The sequence below is a fragment of the Polypterus senegalus genome, chromosome 11 (genome assembly GCF_016835505.1).
Source record: "Polypterus senegalus isolate Bchr_013 chromosome 11, ASM1683550v1, whole genome shotgun sequence".
Lineage (NCBI taxonomy): Eukaryota > Metazoa > Chordata > Cladistia > Polypteriformes > Polypteridae > Polypterus > Polypterus senegalus.
Window position 1 is genome coordinate 49,670,973 of NC_053164.1, and position 20,451 is coordinate 49,691,423.

Genomic DNA, 20,451 nt, shown 5'->3' on the forward strand with positions numbered 1-20,451 from the left:
GATTGGCTCCAGCAGACCCCGTGACCCTGTATTCGGATTCAGCGGGTTGGAAAATGGATGGATGGATGGAGATATATATATATATATATATATATATATATATATTCTGACTGGTATATACATATAATAGAGTAACAGAAAAGTATGAAAACATAAACATTTGCATAGCACACTTACCTGTTAAAAGAAACAGCAAGATCCATACTAAAAAAATGTTTACAAAAATCCAGCTAATCAAAGATAGCAAAGACTTATTCTTGACATAATTTTGAATTGATATTAATTTCATCATCGAGCACAAGTGCATGTCTCCTTTTGCTATGTAAGAAACAGAAAAAAACGAGAGAAGCAAAGCACTTTCCAAAGCTACAGTAGGCAGCCTATGGTTTGCTATCCCATATGGAAATAAAATAGGCTATATGATAACATTTGGTATTAATTTTACAAAAAATGTATAATAAATATTGGTTACTGGTCGTGTTGTTTTGCATGATGTAATGATGAGAAAGGTTGCTGTAATGTCAAGCCGCAAATATTCACTTGGATTATAATGCCAGCTTTTTTAGTTTGCTTGTTAAGGTTTTCAGATGCTTCCCACTATTAAAGATTCATATAACTGTTTTTTTACATCATACAGTGTTTTCTGCTTACTAATTCAAGCAGATGGCAATAAATAGATACACCCACAGTCATAAATTGTTTGGAAAAATATATTGTGGATGTCCCACAGGTGCAGGTTAATGATTGGCCTCACAACCGAGGTAATAAAGTTGTAAACACTAACAAGCTATAGTTTTGCAAAGTGTGATCTGTATGCATTTGTAAAAGAAAATAAGCTACCATGCACCTTAGTTATCTACTGCTACTGATTGAAATGTGAGAATGTGAGACTGTTGCTTAGCACTACTCTTACGTTAAAAGATAGAAAGTTATGGTGTCCAGTAGCTGCTATTTGACAGAAACCAGGGCAAACAACCAATGAGGTGCATAACTATTTTGCTCTCAGTGTAACCTGTTTGTAATTGGAAATTGCAAAATGGTAGGCACAAGCTAGGGATGCATCATAACGGCTCTTTGACATCATCTGCAAACACCAGTCAGAATTAAATCTTTGTCAGATGAAAACAGACCATCACTAGAGTATCATTAAAATAAGAGCTGAGCAGTTAAGACTAAAAAAGGAAAGGGCAAAAATAATGTGACTTTCTTTTAATTAAAGTATAATATCAGTTAAATTATGCACTTGCAGATTGTAGCTGAACATTTGTTCTTCTCTCTCCACTGTATTAATATATTTAATGTTGTATGGCAGTAGCAGGCAAGCACCTCCACCAGGGTTCCAAAACGGGCCCCAAAAGTTGTTGCATCCTCCTTATGTAAAGGCAAAAATCAAGTCTTGACAGACCGATGGGTCAAAAAGGAAATTCATAACACATTTTTTGTGTTTGAGTCACTGGCGCCTAGCACTTCGTCTTTTGTGGTGAGTAGATCAAATCTATTGATTCCCCATCATGACACCGTTGAGAATATTTCTTTTTGACAGGACTTTTGTTTAACTCACCTTTGAGGATGTGATTTCTCATAGCAGCAATTCCTCTGGTCTCAATGTAGGGCAGCAAAAATGAAGCCTTCATAGTAAATTTAGCTATTCTCTGTAACAATGGGGGTTTTTAACGCTGAAGAGTGATGTCAATCGTACACTCACTCTGGAATGACTCAGGCACTTGAGAACAGAACATGAAAGCTGTTTTACAGCATGAGCTAAAGTGCAAACACAAATTGTGTTGCATTTTTAAACCAAATTGTTTGAGATTAGCAGTGATTTGTATTTATCTTTATGATGAAAGCAGATCCTTGTTAACATATTCCCTGGAATTTGATTGTTTTCACTTAGACTCAAGTTTGTTGCCAGAGTTCAAAAACAACCCTGTAGAAATGCTTCAGTGTATGATCTCATATGAGTGAGTGATAGTGCCCTCTGATGGACATTTGAATATTTTTTGCTTTAGTAATGATAACCAAAGCGCCTTTACTAAGAAGATGAACCATGTAACAATCCCATTGTGTTAACAGTAAATGCAATAATAGTATTATGCATCAAAGCAACTTCATACAGTATAGTAATGAGCAAGTAATATGTCCATTTTCAAAAAACTGATGAATACAATTTAAATAGCTAAGCGTAAAAGGATGATTTAGGCAGGTGCCAGTTTTTGATGGATCCATTTCTGGGAAGTTTTAATTGCTTTATATATTAAGAGTCTTCTCTTTAATAATGAAAATGATGTCATTATTTTTATATTTGTTCTGTGTTTATATTTACCCAATTTTTACAGTATAAGCAGGCAGGAGGCCTAGTTTTAATAGTTCTTACTATGAAACTGAAAATCTGACTGCACTTAGAAAGGAAAAGTTTATTTTTGCCTTGTTTTTGCTACTGAGAGATCTTAATATAGTATTTATTAAATAATTGTACTTCATGTTTCTAGATCATACTGTTGTAATTTCTTTTTGAAAGTATATTGCCCAAAAAAAAACAACTCATATATGGTGCTAGATAATCAGTTCTAGAGTATCCCTGAATATCTAACCCAAAATAGGCACTTTATGAGGAGAAAAAACTTTGATTTGATGTGCTATGATTTAAAATCTTGCTATAACTAAAGGTAGCTGTATCATAACTAGATGGGAATTCTTTAATTATATATTGTATTAGGGAAAGAAAGTATACGTGCAGTAGAGGTAGTGTAGTCTCTTTTCTGATATATCTGACATAATCCATAATCAAGGACAAACATTACAAATTTGTAAATAGTACAATGGCCAATGAAGTTACACCTAAATTTTCAGAGAAATTAAAAACACAGAATTAAAGGTAGGTAGTAATTTGTGTCCAGGATTAAAATGTGACAAATACTGTCCTGTAAAGTGCTCCTTCTCGCCTTTTGAGACACTGCCCTCTAAAATGTCTGTGCACGTCACTGATCAGAATACTGATAGAGCTGTCCATCTGCAGCTGTGTCTTGCCGATAATAGCAGAGCTCACCCTCCCAGTGACACGCCTTGTACAAAATTTCCCAAGTTCACAGGCTCTTACATATAAGGCAAAACTCACAGCAGAAGACACTGCAGAAATCATCTTTCTATGGAAACTACTCTACTGTGCAAATCACCTTCCCTGCCAATCAGCCTACAATGACCACAGCATTTGTCTTAGTCTATCTGCTCTAATTACTTGACCAATGAAATTATTTTTCTCTTTGTAAGTCATAATTACTAGTTAAGTACAGCAAAATCTTGAAAAGTAACAGGAGTGTCTTAAAGCAGGTAAAGTCTGCAGAAGGTAAAAACTGAAAAAATAAATATTTGAACTAAAATTTTGAATCTGTGACTAACAGCTCACTTGGAATAAAAATCAACACACATTTGTGTTTATGTCTTTGTTGCTTCAGGCGAAACTGCTCGGGAACTTCAATGACAGAAGAACAAGTTTACAAACCTTTTTAGCATAATGTTAAAACATTTCCCCTTTAATGTATCTATATCTGGCCCTGATCTCCAAATTGAAGGCATAGCCCTATCTGTTCCAACTTCAATTTGAGAATTTAAAATTGGTAACATTGTCATTGGTTCCATTTATTATTGTTGACTCTTACTTCTGTGCATTGTCTTATAAACTGACTATTATTTTCTCTGGCTTTTCGTATCAATACAGACAAACACACGCACACACACACACACACACATATATATATATATATGTGTTTATATACTAGAGGGCTGTACCCCCTACTCGCTTCGCTCATCCACCCCACAACCCCCACCCCCAGTGGTGTGGTGTAGCTTCATGCTAGGCACTGCGTCACTGCCGCTCGCGTTGTGAATGGGGGTGGCTGAATGCACCCTAAGGACGGATCAGCTGCTGGCTTGTTGCTAGCTGCTACCGAGTTGCGTATCTGCATGTCATGCTGCGCGACGATCATTTAAAAGCCTGTACAGCAGCTGTCCTTTTCTCTCAATTTCTATATAAAATTTTTTTATATAATAGATATTTATATATATACAGTATGTGTGTGTGTGTTTGTGTGTATACAGTGGAACCTCAGTTCACGACCATAATTTGTTCCAAAACTCGTAAATCGATTTGGTCGTGACCCGAAGCAATTTTCCCCATAGGATTGTATGTAAATACAATTAATCCGTTCCAGACCGTACAAACTGTATGTAAATATATATATTTTTTTTAGTTTTTAAGCACAAATATAGTTAATTATACCATAGAATGCATAGGGTAATAGTACACTAAATGTAAAAACATTGAATAACACTGAGAAAACCTTGAACAACAGAAAAAATTAACACTGCAATAGTTTGCGCTATAGTGCTAAGAACCGCTCGCTAAAAACACTTTTTTTTAATGAGTGTTAAGTACAGGGAAAAAATGAACATTTGAGAAATCCATAATTTAATAAACCACCAAGAAAAGTAACACTGCACGCTACGAACCGATCGCTGTAAATAGAAATGAAAACAAAAACAAGTCCAGTGCATTCTTTAACTGCCTTCTCTACCTTATGCGTCCAGCTCTCTCTATCATGTGTGCATGTGTCTCTCTCTCGTGCGCGCGTGTGTGTGTCTCTCTCACGTGCCTGTGTGTGTGTATCTCTCTCTCTCACGCACCTGTGTGCGTGTGTGTCGCACTCTCTCGCTCGCTCGCTGAACAGGAAATGCACAGGAAGAGACTGAACACGTACAAACAGAAAGGGAAACAGGCTTGTTCGTATACCGAGTGTGTGGTCGTAAACAGAGGCAAAAGTTTGGCAAACTTTTTGGTTGTAAACCGATTTGTACGTGTACCGAGATGTTTGTGAACTGAGGTTCCACTGTATATAGTATGTCACACACGTGCGCATGGTAGGCAGCTAAAGGGCTTGAGTAAGGGCAATTACAAATCATACTGGGATGTGGCAGAGTGCACTGACTGTTTTTCTTCCTTTCCTGCAAACCATTCACGGGAGATCCCACATGGTCCTGTTAATGTCACTTCCGGGTCCGAGCCTATGGAAGAAGACCTTGCCGGCTCCAGCCTCTGCGATGTCATGTCCGGGCTCGAGCCTATGGCTGAAGACCCTCATGAGCCCGACCCCTTTGACTTCACTTCCTGTCTCCCCCTTTAAAAGCCTCCACCATTTCCCTATTCCTTCAGTTCTGTTTTGAAACTTGGTTTTGTGCAGAGCAGTGCTATCATTTATGTCAATTTGCAGTCAGGAAGCCAAATATACGGGTGGCTGCCCCAAACCTTGCTATGGCTCTTTGTGGAGTTTGTGATAAGTATATACACACAAACAAATAAAACTTACATCACTAGTATGTCATATCGCGCTGTGCCCAATCATTTAAAAGCTTGTACAGCAGCTGTCCTTTTATCTCACTTCCTTGTCTCGTTCGACGTTAAAGTGCCTCAGAGAAATTGTTTGTAAGTAGGGTGTGACTTGCAAGTAGTCTCGCGGAACTTCAATGTGTCTCTCCGAGATTATCACGCCTCGACCCAAGATTTTTTTTATATAATAGATATATATATGTGTGTGTGTGTGTTTGTGTGTATATACTATATATAAATAAATAAAACTTACATCACTAGTACTCTTACTGCCTATATTGTCTTGAAATTTGTTGGAAAATCCTTTTTGCAGTGTGCCTTGGGATGATACTTACAGTGTAAGAATTCAAAATAAATTATTTTTGATTGACTGATAGGCATAATGATGTAAACTGCTGCACATCTTCGGATAGCAAGTCTATAACAAACTCACACAGATGTATCATAACTAGTGAAATAAATATGATGAGCGAAGCATCAAGGGAAAACAAGTAGTATGCTACTGACAACACATTCCCACAATACATTACAAAGCAGTCTCTAAATGGCACATATTCTGGCATAGACAGAATATGAGATTAGCCGCAGGAAGATATTTCAGAAGCGAACAGAATGAACTGCAATGACCAAAAGAATGTCATGTGTATAATGGCCAATAAATGTTTATAAGACACCAGTTTATTCAACGTAATTAGAGATGTTACGTGATGAATTTAGGCCTAATACACTCTAATATGATTAACTGACAGCTTTTGTTGCGTTTTATTTAAAAATGTTTGTATGGACTGATGGATTTGTAAGTGTTGCCTGTGAGAAAGTCTTATAGAGTAGTATTGATCAACTTTATTTACCCATTTCAATGCAGATCTATTGCTCTGTCAGAATCAGATTGCTAGCAATAACACCAAATGCTCCTGGGATTTAAGGGAAAATCAAATGTTTTGGGGCACAAATATTCAACCCCATGTTAAAAGAGAAGTTTGATAAAATAAGCAGGAAGTGGAACATCCATGCCTGTTATTATTATCACTGCATATTTCATCCAAGGCAACTTACAAGAGCAGGATACATTACTATGGTTTATTTAAAAACATTTTGGACTTGCACATAGGAAAACACTGAGTGAAAAATGTAACTGCAGAAAGCAACAAATAAATAATAAAAAAAAAAACTTGGTGATGCTTCATTTACCGAAGTGTTGGATGATTTTGACAGTATTGATGATTCAGTGGTTGATACTGTGTAGCCTCTTTGTAAATCTTGCACATTCTCCTCATGTCTAAGAGATGAGAAGGTTAGTTTAATTGGTGTTTGTGCAAAATAATCATCTTTCCTTATAAGTGATTCAAGTGTCCAGACATGAAGACTTAGTCTATTCCATAAGAAAAGTAAATGATACCCCACCTCCAATCTCTATGGAGAATTTCTCTTTTTACATTATTATTTTGTATGTCATTGTGCACAACTGCATTGTAACAGCAGCAGAGCATAACAACTCCATGTAATGGCAGTTCAGTTAATGTAATTTTAGGGTAATTTTTAGATCAACTAAAGATGCCAAAGATAGCAGAAAGCAAACAGAATCCTAGGAACATTGTTAATATTATTTACAATGATACATCAACAGACGTGCCAATTTTTAAATCATTACACAAAACTTGAAAACATTTGAACAATACTAACTGGCTGGAACAAAGGTAGGAAGGTGCAATGCAGAAACACTAAGTGTAATTTGCTTCTCTTTGATTCCTCCACATTTTCTCTTACATGACTGCTATATACAGTATTAAGGTATTGCAGCGCAGCTTAATAAGGTGGGCACGATCAGATGTAGGTAGCACATAGGTATGTCAACAGATGAAAGTGAAAACAACTGCTGACACTAGTGTTGCAAATGAAAATTACTCACTTGCTGGATTGTAATAAATCATTACAGCTGATGATGCAAGTGCAGAAGATGTACACAATAATAAAATTACCTAGGAAGTGGCCTTGGAATAATTCATTGTGACAAAATACAAACCACTTATAAAAAATTAGGAAAATTCACATCCCTTGAGGCACAAATTTTATTAAAATAGATATTAGCACAATTATAGCGCCAAGGCCATATGTATTGTTCATGACTGAATTTGGCAACCTTTTAACTGATTTGGCTATAAATTATGATTATGTAGTGTTGATGGGGGGTTTTAATGTACACACTGATGTGGAAACTGACACTTTTAGCAAATATTTTACTTCTTTGTTAAATTCAATAAGATTTTTTCAGGTTGCCAATGGTCTAACTCAGTGGTTCTCAAACTGTGGGGGGCCCCCCTAGGGGGGCGCGAAGTAACAAAAAGGGGGGCGTGACGATGTGAAAAAAGAAAACAAGAATCAAAAATATGAAAAATACATCTATTGAAACCAAAACAATTTAACTTAAAATACACTCACCTAAAGGATTATTAGGAACACCATACTAATACGGTGTTTGACCCCCTTTCGCCTTCAGAACTGCCTTACTTCTACGTGGCATTGATTCAACAAGGTGCTGAAAGCATTCTTTAGAAATGTTGGCCTATATTGATAGGATAGCATCTTGCAGTTGATGGAGATTTGTGGGATGCACATCCAGGGCACAAAGCTCCCGTTCCACCACATCCCAAAGATGCTCTATTGGATTGAGATCTGGTAACTGTGGGGGCCATTTTAGTACAGTGAACTCATTGTCATGTTCAAGAAACCAATTTGAAATGATTCGAGCTTTGCGACATGGTGCATTATCCTGCTGGAAGTAGCCATCAGAGGATGGGTACATGGTGGTCATGAAGGGATGGACATGGTCAGAAACAATGCTCAGGTTTAAACGATGCCCAATTGGCACTAAGGGGCCTAAGGTATGCCAAGAAAACATCCCCCACACCATTACACCACCACCACCAGCCTGCACAGTGGTAACAAGGCATGATGGATCCATGTTCTCATTCTGTTTACACCAAATTCTGACTCTACCATTTGAATGTCTCAACAGAAATCGAGACTCATCAGACCAGGCAACATTTTTCCAGTCTTCAACTGTCCAATTTTGGTGAGCTCGTGCAAATTGTAGCCTCTTTTTCCTGTTTGTAGTGGAGATGAGTGGTACCCGGTGGGGTCTTCTGCTGTTGTAGCCCATCTGCCTCAAGGTTGTGCATGTTGTGGCTTCACAAATGCTTTGCTGCATACCTCGGTTGTAACGAGTGGTTATTTCAGTCAAAGTTGCTCTTCTATCAGCTTGAATCAGTCGGCCCATTCTCCTCTGACTTCTAGCATCAACAAGGCATTTTCGCCCACAGGACTGCCGCATACTGGATGTTTTTCCCTTTTCACACCATTCTTTGTAAACCCTAGAAATGGTTGTGCGTGAAAATCCCAGTAACTGAGCAGATTGTGAAATACTCAGACCAGCCCGTCTGGCACCAACAACCATGCCACGCTCAAAATTGCTTAAATCACCTTTCTTTCCCATTCTGACATTCAGTTTGGAGTTCAGGAGATTGTCTTGACCAGGACCACACCCCTAAATGCATTGAAGCAACTGCCATGTGATTGGTTGATTAGATAATTGCATTAATGAGAAATTGAACAGGTTTTCCTAATAATCCTTTAGGTGAGTGTACATTCTGATACTAGAACAATAAATATAGAGTTAGATAAATGTCAATAAAAGTTAAATAGGTATAATAAAATATGCATCTATGATATATCATTAATTAAGAAAGAACAAATTGGTATTAGTGGGCTCCTTTCCAAAAAGCGTTAGTTGGGACGCGATTAAAACTGTTATGAAAACTCATAAATACAAATACTTAAAAGTTGAGAAACGCTGGTCTAACTCATAATCATAAGTACGCAATTGATTTAATTGTAACACACAGAACTGATATTCAAAATGTAAATTTTACTTCTTTAAATGAAATTATTTCTGATCACTACCTAATTACATTTGATTTGGTTCTGCCCTTACCAATACATTCACAGATTAAAACAGACAGTGTGATATCTAGATTGTAACTCTGCTTCAAAATTTCTAGATATTTTGAGTAAGTCAAGTGTAATCGTGGAAAACAGTATAGATCAGCTAACATCAAATTTAATATAACATTGAGAGAGCTTTGGACACAATGGCTCCCCGTAAAGTAAAACATGGAGAAACTCACCCTAATTGAATGAAAGCACTTGAGATCTAAAATTAGAGTGTTGAAAACTGGAGTGTAGATGGAGAAAAACAAAGTTGCAGGTGTTTTGAATTGCATGGGCAGAAAGTGTTAAAAAAAATATAAACTAGCTCTCTTTAACGCTCACTCAGGCTACTATTCTAAAATAATAGATAACAACAACAATAACCCTTGTGTACTGTTTAGAACAGTGGCTAATTTAACAAATGGGAGTTCAGAACTACAGTGAATAAATACCAACGGACATCAGCAGTAAAGCATTTATGAACTTCTTTAATGAGAAAATCCAAAATATAAGATCCCATATCTCAGCATCACAGTGCAAACTTCATACAGTACTAGCTTGGCAAATGCTGTCTCGCATTGCATAAACACTTTAGAAATTGTAATCCTGTAACAGAACTGTAACAGAACAATTCTTAACTTTAATTTCTAAAATGAAACATGAACTAGATCCAGTGCCAACAAAACTAGTACCTGATGCACTAAAAATGTCAGTTACCAAACTATTATTTAAAAAGTTAGACATAGACACACATACACTTTATAATTTTTAAACACTTAAAATTTACCCTTTCTCTCTAAAATACTTGAAAAAGTAGTTGCGAATCAGCTTCAGTCTCACCTTAAGCATCACAATTTATTTAAGCAATGCCACTCTGTCTTCCGCATCAGTCATTGTACAGAAACACCACTAATACGTGTTGTAAATGACATTCTGATGCCTTCTGATGAAGGAAATTTCATTGCAATTATTTTATTAGATTTAAGTGCAGTGTTTCACACCATTGACCATTCTACTTTACTACGCAGACTGGTAAATGATGTTGTGCTTGCCTGGTTTAGTTCTTATTTATAAAATTGATTCCACTACGTACAGGAATGTGCTGACGGTATTCCATCACTACACAGAGAAGTGAGATGGTGTCCCGCAGGGCTCAGTACTGGGACCTTTGCTGTTTTCACTGTACATGCTTCTATTGGGATTTACCATTAGAAAACATGTTAATTTTCACTTGTACACAGATGATGCCCAGTTATACATTTCTTTTAGACTAAATGAAGTTTCTCCGATGTTGTCCTTAATTAGATGTGTAACTGAGTTAAATGACTACATGGATGTCTTTAAACACAAATAAATCAGATATGTTAAATATTGGAGGGAATGATGCTGATTGCAACAATATTTTATAATTATTTAATTTAGTTAGAATCACCATTAGTTTTACTGAATCAGCCCACAATCAAGGCACTATTTTTGACACTAGTATGTCATTTAAAGCATATAATACAAAACAGTCCAAAGCATGTTTTTTCCAATTTGAAAATGTTGGAAAATGAAGCCATTTTCTAAACATGCAGGATACTGAGAAATTAATTCATGCATTTATTTCTGGTAGGATAGACTACTGTAATGCGTTGTTCACTGGCTGTTCAAACTGTTCTTTATACAACTTTCAGATAATTCAAAATGCTGCTGCAAGAATTATTACTAGAACAAGAAAATACGAACACATACGTAACATCCTGTTATTATATCCTTACACTGGCTCCTGGTTAAGTTTAGGGCAGATTTCAAAATCCCCCTTTTAGCATATAAAGCATTAAATGGCCAAAGCCCTGTTTACTTTTGAACTTTACTTATACTTATATACTTACATATATATTATATTATATATTACATATATATTATATTATATATTATATATATATATTAGGGAGGGGCACAGAGTATAGCCGCTACTCCTCCGCATCAAGAGGAGTCAGATGAGGTGGCTCGGGCATCTGATCAGGATGCCTCCTGGACACCTCCTTGGTGAGGTGTTCCGGGCATGTCCAACCGGGAGGAGGCCCCGGGGAAGACCCAGGACATGCTAGAGGGACTATGTGCCATGGGATTCTCCCGGAAGAGCTGGAAGAAGTGGCCGGGGAGAGGGAAGTCTGGGCCTCTATGCTCAAGCTGCTGCCCCCACGACCCGACCCCGGATAAGCGGAAGAGAATGGAATGGAATGGAATATTATGTATACTTACTTATTACTTATACCAGAGTGTACATTAAGATCTCAAAATGCTGGTCTGCTTAAGATTCCAAGGATTAATAAAATAACAGTGGGAAGTCATGGTTTTAGTTACAGGGCTCTGAAACTGTGGAATGGTCTGCAGGCTCATATAAGAGGTGCCACTTAAATCCCTGCTGAAGACTCACTACTTCAGTTTAGCATACCCTGAGTAGAGCTGACTAGTTGTGCATACTCCATCTCTATGGTTAGTCATTAGTACTACAATGTAAGTACAGTCAAACCATGGTTTGTGAGCATAATTCGTTCCGGAAATGTGATTGTAATCCAAAGCACTCATATATCAAAGTGAATTTCCCCATAAGAAATAATGGAAACTCAGATAATTTGTTTCACAACCCACAAATATTTATATAAAAACAATTAATACAAGATATAAAGTAAAACGTAAAACAAATTAACCTTTGAAAACAATCATGGCTGGTGTGAGAGAGATGAGAGAGAGAGGGGAGAGGAGGAGGAGGAGAGTTATTGTGTAGGATGACCTTCACTCTAACTAACAGAATCCCTGCTATCTGTTGGCTCACTGGAATGTTCTTTTTTTGCAACTTTAACAAGGAACCTATCCAATGATAGTTGCTTTTGCCTGAACAGTCACTACACTTGGACACAAAATAAAAAAATGCTTTACTCACTGTAAGGTTTCTAAACTCTTTTGGGATTCCTCAACATTGGGACAACACGCGGAAGAGCATCCCGAAGCAACCGCAGGCTCCCAGAGCTGTAGCAGTTCGCCATAAAAGTGAATCAGAAAAGATCACGGTAAAGCTATAAGTGCCTGCCATCGATGGGTGATGCAAGGAACATTATAAATTCAAGAGCACAGTATTACTTAGCCTCTAACCTAGTCATGACCCTGTCTTATAGCTGTGTCTCTGTATAGGAGAGAGGTAGATCCGGTTACAATAAATAACCGTGCTGTTTCTGTTTCACGCTGAGACTCAGCCTCGTGTTTTGGGGTACATGACACGGACTTGCATGCTACAGCACACACACATGGTCATCATGCTATAGTAAACAGTATACACTCATACGGATGTTGACTCTATGAGTTAGGAAGCCCACTGAGAACAAGCATGGGAGACGATTACCCACAATCCCCACATAATGCTTGGCGGACAAAGTGTATACGTACTACTCGTATTGCAAAACCTCGGTCGTTTATCAAGTTAAAATGTATGAAAAATTTTAGCTTGTCTTGCAAAACACTCTCAGACCAAGTTACTCACAATCCAAGGTTTTACTGTAATATGAAAGTTATAAACTGTTATTAATGCTTGCCTGCTCTGTTTCTCTTCTTGGTATTCACATCTGGCACTGCTCTACTGCCAAGTTGTTTGCTTGTCTATGGTAAAGTCATGTCTGAGAAAGGAGCATTAGAATCATTGGGTACAAGGGTCCTATCAACAGACTGTCCAGCCCAGCACTGATTCAGTAGCTGTGGAATGGCCTGTAAGGGGGAGGCAGCTTGTTGGCTCCAGGACAATACAGTTCTGTATTTAGTAAATAATATACAGTAATCTATTCTTGAAATTTGCTTTGCAGTTTGTACTATTACTATTGCACTATTGTACAGTATTATTATATTATATTCAATGATAGATTGGCCATCTAGGTCTGTGAAGAGGATTAGTTGTGTGTATTTACTCCATTTTTTGACAGCCACTCCATGTCCAACCTACCTGGAAAGTGGTCTCTCTCTGTATTACCCTTCCCAAGATTTCTTCCATGTTTTTCCCTGCAAGGCAATTCTGGGGGGCTGTCAAAAAACAGGGCCTGTTAAAGCCCATTGCAGCACTAATTGTGTCATTTTGGGTTATACATGAAATAAACAGTTGTTGTAAAGTTGTGAGAGTTGCAACAGTTCTTTTACAAGTAAATGAAGAATTGTGACTGTTTATGTGAATTCACTAAGAGCAAATGGGGTTGATTAAACACTAAAAATGACATTTTGCATAAGCATAGTAAAGTCAAATTAAATTCTACTCAAAACTTACTCAAAAATGACGGCATTTGAGCCTGTAAACTTCTCTCGCTCTCTCTCTCTCTATATATATATATATATATATATATATATATATATATATATATATATATATATATATATACATATATATGCTAGAGGGCACCCTCCTGGGCGGCTATGGCACCACGGACTACTACTAATAATAATAATACATTTTATTCATACAAGGCGCCTTTCTGAAAACTCAAGGATGCCGAACAAACAATAAATAAATAAATAAAAGGCACAATTATAAACAACTAAAAACATCAAAAAATATTTAAAACCAAACATAACCACTGTAATCATTAAGAAAAAGCCATTTTAAACAGATGCGTTTTAAGTTCACATTTGAAGGAAGAATATGATTTGATATTTGCTTGGCAGGTAATGAATTCCAGAGCTTGGGAGCAGAATGGCTGAATGCTCTGCTCCCCATGGTGGTTAGACAAGCGAGAGGGACAGTCAAATGTATAGAGCAAGAGATTCTAAGGTTATGGGAGGGAATGGCAACATGAAGAAGGTCAGACAGATATTAAGGGGCGAGGTTATGCATGGCCTTAAATGTTTTTAACAGAATCTTAAAATCAGTTCGAAACTTAATCGGGAGCCAATGGAGCTGCTGCAAGACCGGAGTAATATGGTGAATAGATGAGGTTCGAGTAATGATGCGTGCTGCAGAATTCTGGACTAACTGAAGCTTATGGAGAGATTTATTAGGGAGACCAAACAGGAGTGAATTGCAGTAGTCCAGCCGAGAAGTAACAAGACTGTGAACAAGAATGGCAGTGGTATGAGGAGTGAGGGAGGGGCAAATGTGTTTAATATTACGTAGGTGGAAGTAAGCAGACCGGGTGATGTTATTAATGTGAGATTGGAAGGATAGAGTACTGTTGAGGATGACACCAAGACTCTTGACCTGAGGTGATGGGGAAACAACAGAGTTATCAATAATAAGAGAAAGATTATTGGTTTTGGATAACGATGATTTTGACCCAATGAGGAGAACCTCAGTTTTGTCACTGTTTAATTTAAGAAAATTTGAAGAGAACCAGGATTTAATTTCAGCAATGCAGTCAATAAGCCAAGTTGGTGGAAAAGAGGAGGTGGGTTTACTAGCAAAGTAGAGCTGGGTGTCATCAGCATAACAGTGAAAATTAATGTTATACTTATGGAAAATATTGCCAAGGGGAAGAAGGTAAATGATAAAAAGAAGAGGCCCCAGGACAGAGCCCTGGGGCACACCTGAAGTAGCAGGGTAGTAGGGTTCGGAAGTGAAGGTTTTAAGCTGTATGAACTGAGTGCGGCCTGAGAGGTAGGATCTAAACCAATCAAGTGGAATGTGGGTAATGTCAATCAAAGATAATCTATTATGGAAAGTGGTATGACAAATAGTATCAAAGGCCGCACTCAGATCAAGGAGGATGAGAATAGTGATTAGGCCGGAGTCAGCAGCCATAACAAGGTCATTTGTGATTTTAACAAGTGCCTTTTCCATACTATGAAGGGGGCGAAAACCAGATTGGAACTTTTATATAGATTATTATGAGATAAATGGGCATGAAGTTGGATAGCTACTATTTTTTCAAGAATTTTGGAGATAGGGGGCGGCACGGTGGCGCAGTGGTAGCGCTGCTGCCTCGCAGTTAGGAGACCCGGGTTCGCTTCCCGGGTCCCCCTGCGGGAGTTTGCATGTTCTCCCGTGTCTGCGTGGGTTTCCTCCGGGCACTCCGGTTTCCTCCCACAATCCAAAGACATGCAGGTTAGGTGGATTGGCGATTCTAAATTGGCCCTAGTGTGTGCTGGGTGTGTTTGTGTGTGTCCTGCGGTGGGTTGGCACCCTGCCCAGGATTGGTTCCTGCCTTGTGCCCTGTGTTGGCTGGGATTGGCTCCAGCAGACCCCCGTGACCCTGTATTCGGATTCAGCGGGTTAGAAAATGGATGGATGGATGGATTTTGGAGATAAAGGGCAAGTTAGAGATAGGGCGAAAATTATTGAAGTTAGTAGGATCACCACCAGGTTTTTTTCAATATTGGGGTTATAGCTGCAGTTTTGAGAGATAAGGTAAAAATACCAGTAGTAAGAGAAGAGTGAATGATGGCAGAAATGAGAGGGACTAAAGAGGGGAGGCAGGCTTTAACCAGAACTGTAGGCAGGGGGTCCAACTGACAAGTAGATAACTTAGATTTGCAGATGAGATCTGAGATTTCAGAGGATGTGGGAAGCTGGAAAGAAGAAAAAGAGTGAATAGACGAGTGTAATTCAGAAGAAATACCGAGAGGATCTGGACAGAGGTGCTGATGTATCCTCTGGATTTTCTCATTAAGAAAGGACATTAGAGAATTACAGAAAGCAGTTGAGTAAAGGTGAGATGGTAAAGAGTCTGGAGTAACTGAGTGTAATAGTTAGATTTGGTTTGGGCTATACAATCCTTGTAATAGAGTACATGATTTTTATGCATCTCTTTGTAGACAAAGAGTCCAGATTTTTTATATAGCCTTTTAAGTTGCCTGCCCTTAGGTTTCAGGAGCCGAAGTTCGGGTGTAAACCAGGGGGCAGAAAAAAAAAGGAAACAGTTCTGTTTTTTAGCGGAGAAAGAGAATTAAGTATACCATTAAGAGAAATGTTATAATATGAGACCAGTTCAATGGGATTGGATAAATTATAAAAGTCAATTTGGGAAGCAATTCTAGAAGACAGCAAATTCAAATTAATATTCTTGATGTTACGAAAAGGCTATGAGACGGGGGGGCTTAGAAACAGAAAAGGTAAGTTTGACATTGAATGAAAGGAGAAAATGATCGGTTGTAGTGAGTTCATCTGCTGTAAGATCGAGAGGAACAACACCAGAGCAGCAGATCAGGTCCAGAATATCCTTTACAATGGGTAGGAACATCAGTGTGCTGCTGGTATCCAAAACTCTCCAGACAAGATAAAAAGTCTCTAGTGAGAGGGATATTGATATTGTCCAGGTGTATTTTAAAATCCCCCAGCAGAATTATATTTGGTGTAATTACAGATAAATGGGTGAGAAAGGTAGCAAGATCATTCAAAAAGTTGTTTAATTTAGGAGGACGGTAGACAGTTGTAATGATGGTAGGAACTGGCCCAGACAATTGACACACAGTTGATTCAAAAGAACTAGCAGCAGGAGCAGGCAATGCTAGAACTTTCCACTTCTCGCGGTAAATTATCGCGACTCTTCCACCACAGCCAGAGGCACGGGGTTGATAAGGGTAAACATACCCTGGGGGATTCATTAAGTTGTGAGAAGTCTTGAGGTTGCTGCCAAGTCCCGGTTAAACAGAGAAAGTCAAACTTACGGTCAATGAGGAGATCCTGAATGAGATGTCCCTTGCTCGTGAGTGAGCAGATGTTCAGTAGACCAAAGCTGACAATGCTGCTGTCACATTCGACAGTGGTGTTAGTTGACCGAGCTAAGCTGACCAATATGCTGTGGTCAGCATTCCTATCTGCATTATGCGGAGGGTGCCGAAAATCAGACCAGAAAGAGTTAATTTCTTTCGAGGCGTCCATTCAGAATCTCCAGCGGGACCCACAATGGATGTATCTCCGACGAGGGAGAAATATGACGTCCGGGTCGAGATACAGCAGCGACATTAGAGGCACAGGCTGGAGTTGGAGTTTCATGCAGCCCTGTTGGTTTAGTGGGGGCCACCAGGGGGAGCTGCACAGCCTTATAGTGGACTTCTACCACACCTGGAAGTGATTCCAGGTAATACTGATGAGCCAACTGGAACACTCCCAGAACCTGAATAATAGAAGCCGCCTCACTCCATTCAGGGAGCCAGAGTCGTGAGGAGGTGGACGAAGCTTGCTTGAGAGGGTGTGGAGGTGGAAGGATGGAGGAGAGAGGAAGAGAATAGAAGAGAGAGAAGGAAAAGAAGACTGTGCTTTACTGTGCTGTCCTTTATGTACTGTGCTGTGGGGAGCAGAGAAAAGCGCTCCCAGCTGTAAATAAACCGTATGTATTGAACTGGAACTTGTGTCATCCTGTTTGTGTCGGGTTAGACCGGTGCTCCACAAGTGGCATCCCAGATAGAACTTCCTGGCCATCTGTAGGCAGGAGACTCAGTTTAAATAATTCTTGTAGTGACCTGACACAACAGCGCAAGGCACGCACACGGCAGAACAGCAGCACATCCAAAGCTCATTGATACCCTGTCCTTCAGCACTGCTCCTGACCAGATGGGAAAGAAGCAATCAAGAAGAGGCCAAAAGGCAGCGAGCGGCCACACACACACCGTCACAGAGGTAGCCCTGGAATGGCGTGTCATGGAGAAAAGCCACCCGGAAAGAAGAAGCTCAGTAAGACGGGATCCGTGATGAGGTAGGCATCGGCCCCAGGGGTAAGTTGCCCTGAGGATGCTTTACGTCTGTTCCATCTGCCTACCTCTTAGATAGCAAAACAATGGATCTGCATTGGTGGCGGGGGCACAACGCTTCATGGAGTGATGGTAGAGTGAGCTATATATATTTTGTTGACCATTAGTTGCCTAACATCACTTGGTAAACTTCTCATTTTTTTCTTCTGCCAAATTCATTCTGGTAGAATAACCAATCCATCACACACATGCACTTTCTCTCAACAACACATACACACACGTACAAGCACTAAATCACACTGAGTAACCAATAACCTAACCTTGAATACCTTAGAACAGTGTTTTTCAACCAGTGTGGCACAGCACAATGGTGTGCCATGAGTGTTACCCAGATGTGCCATGGAAATAATAGTGCAGTGCATCTGGGTCTGAAACAGAGGGGAACAAGCTCCACAGGTGGTTGACACCTGTCTGAGGAGGACAGGACTACATGGAGAAGCTGGCATTAAAGCAGTTCAGCAATCACTATGCTATAGCAATCTGGAAGTGTCTCCTGACTTTTAGAGTCCATCTGCATGGGTGTGTGATCAACAACGAACCTCACTGGGCTGGTGGATAGTGGCCATAACAGATGCCTGGACAAAGCTGTGAACGCTGATCTCGAAGCTGCTTTCTTACCAGCTTTCCCAGCAGTCCCGCCCATTCGGACAGTTGAGCAAGTGAATGAGATATAATGTGTTTGTCATTAGTAAAATAGTGGCGTGCCTTGGGATGTTTTTGGTTACAAAACGTCTGCCACCACAGAAATAAGGCTGGGAAACACTGCCTTAGAATATGCAAGGAAACTGCTGTGCCTGATGAATCATCCCATGGTAATAAACAGAACATTCACACTCTACACATAGAGTGTCTAGGCCAGGAATGAAACCCAGAATTGTGTCACCCTGTCACGCTATGAAAATGAAAACAATATAATATTCAGTATGTATTATAATTAAATTAGATGTAAGTTGCATAATATAGCATAGCACTACTGCTTCACAGCTCTAGAAAACTGTGTTTGAATTTTGTCTCATCATCTCTTTATAGATTTTGTAGGTTTCTGCCATGTCAGTATATTACTTTTATTGAGTAGTTTAGCTGAACTTCATCCTACAGTCTCAAAACCAAAGTGAAAAAGTACAAAACATAATAAAAAAGAATTAAAAGCAAACCTGTAATAATTTACAATGACAATTAGAATGGGAAAATCATATTTTTTATTCATAAACACCAGCTAAATCATATATCAATGTGACATAGACTATAATAACCTGAAAGCTGAAAACTAAAGTTTTCTTTAGTATATTTTATTTAGCCATAACTGTAAATTATGAAAAGCACCCCTGATAATTGTTATGAATATAGCAGAATATAAAGAGAGATAACCATTAAAACTGAATAACTTAAATTAAAACTGAATAGATTAAATTGGAATCTGATAGCAAGTTGTCTTTTAACAGGTAACAATCAATGAATTAGCTAACTTTTTTTTGAAGTGATGAAGTACATCACAATATGCAGAACATATTTTTTCTTTTGGTGAGAGATACATGATTGAACTTGTGACATTCTAAACTCTCTTTATAACTATCTTAATGATATAGCAAAATATTTTCTTCGGCTTGTAATGGAGAGGCATAATTTTCCTTCGATTGTCTGTTCTGCTCTGTTCTGTTAGCTAATGTAGGTGAAATAAATAAAAATACACATTTTACTTTTCTTTAAATATACAAGTAGTATTTTTCCTATTTGTATCTAAAATTTTAAAAACTGATTTAAATCTGTTTGATGGGCTTTATGTGCAGACCGAAGTAACCAAGGAGATAAAATCCTCTATATACTTTATAAAACCATGTGTTCAGTACTTTATAATGCCATGTCTCTTACACAAAATATGTGAAAATAAGACTTATAGAGTTATATTGAGCTACATATTGAGCATACACTTTGAGCTACCTTTTTTTGTATGAAAATGTGCTCTATAAATAAACGCTGTTGTTGTATTTTCACATGTTCTTTTCAATTTGGGTGGAATAGTGACACAATTGCTGGTGTCTAGAATTTAGGAGACTAGATTTAGTTCTCATCCTGGTTACCACCTCTGTTGAATTAGCATGTCTTTCAGTTATTTATCTGGATGTTTCATCAGGTCCTCCATTTCCTCCTGTGTGCTAAAATTACCATTTTGGCATTAATAGTGATTCCTTTTGCTCTGTAAGAATAAGCATCAACATGTTCATGAGGATGCTGCAATGTATTGTTTCTGAATGCTACTAAGATAAGTTTCAGGTTCAGAAAATGTAGGGATATTGCTCTTTTAGGTTTTGTCTGTTACACTGATTTTATGTTAATCCACCCTGAAAATCATTTCCATTACTTTAAAGGATATGCTTAAA

At 38.4% G+C, this 20,451-nt stretch overlaps 1 protein-coding gene across 4 annotated transcripts in view; it reads right to left on the bottom strand.

Annotated features, from left to right (window-relative positions):
- ank1a (ankyrin 1, erythrocytic a) overlaps positions 1-20,451 on the bottom strand; it is a 295,220-nt gene that overhangs the window by 221,416 nt on the left and 53,353 nt on the right. The window lies entirely within an intron of this gene.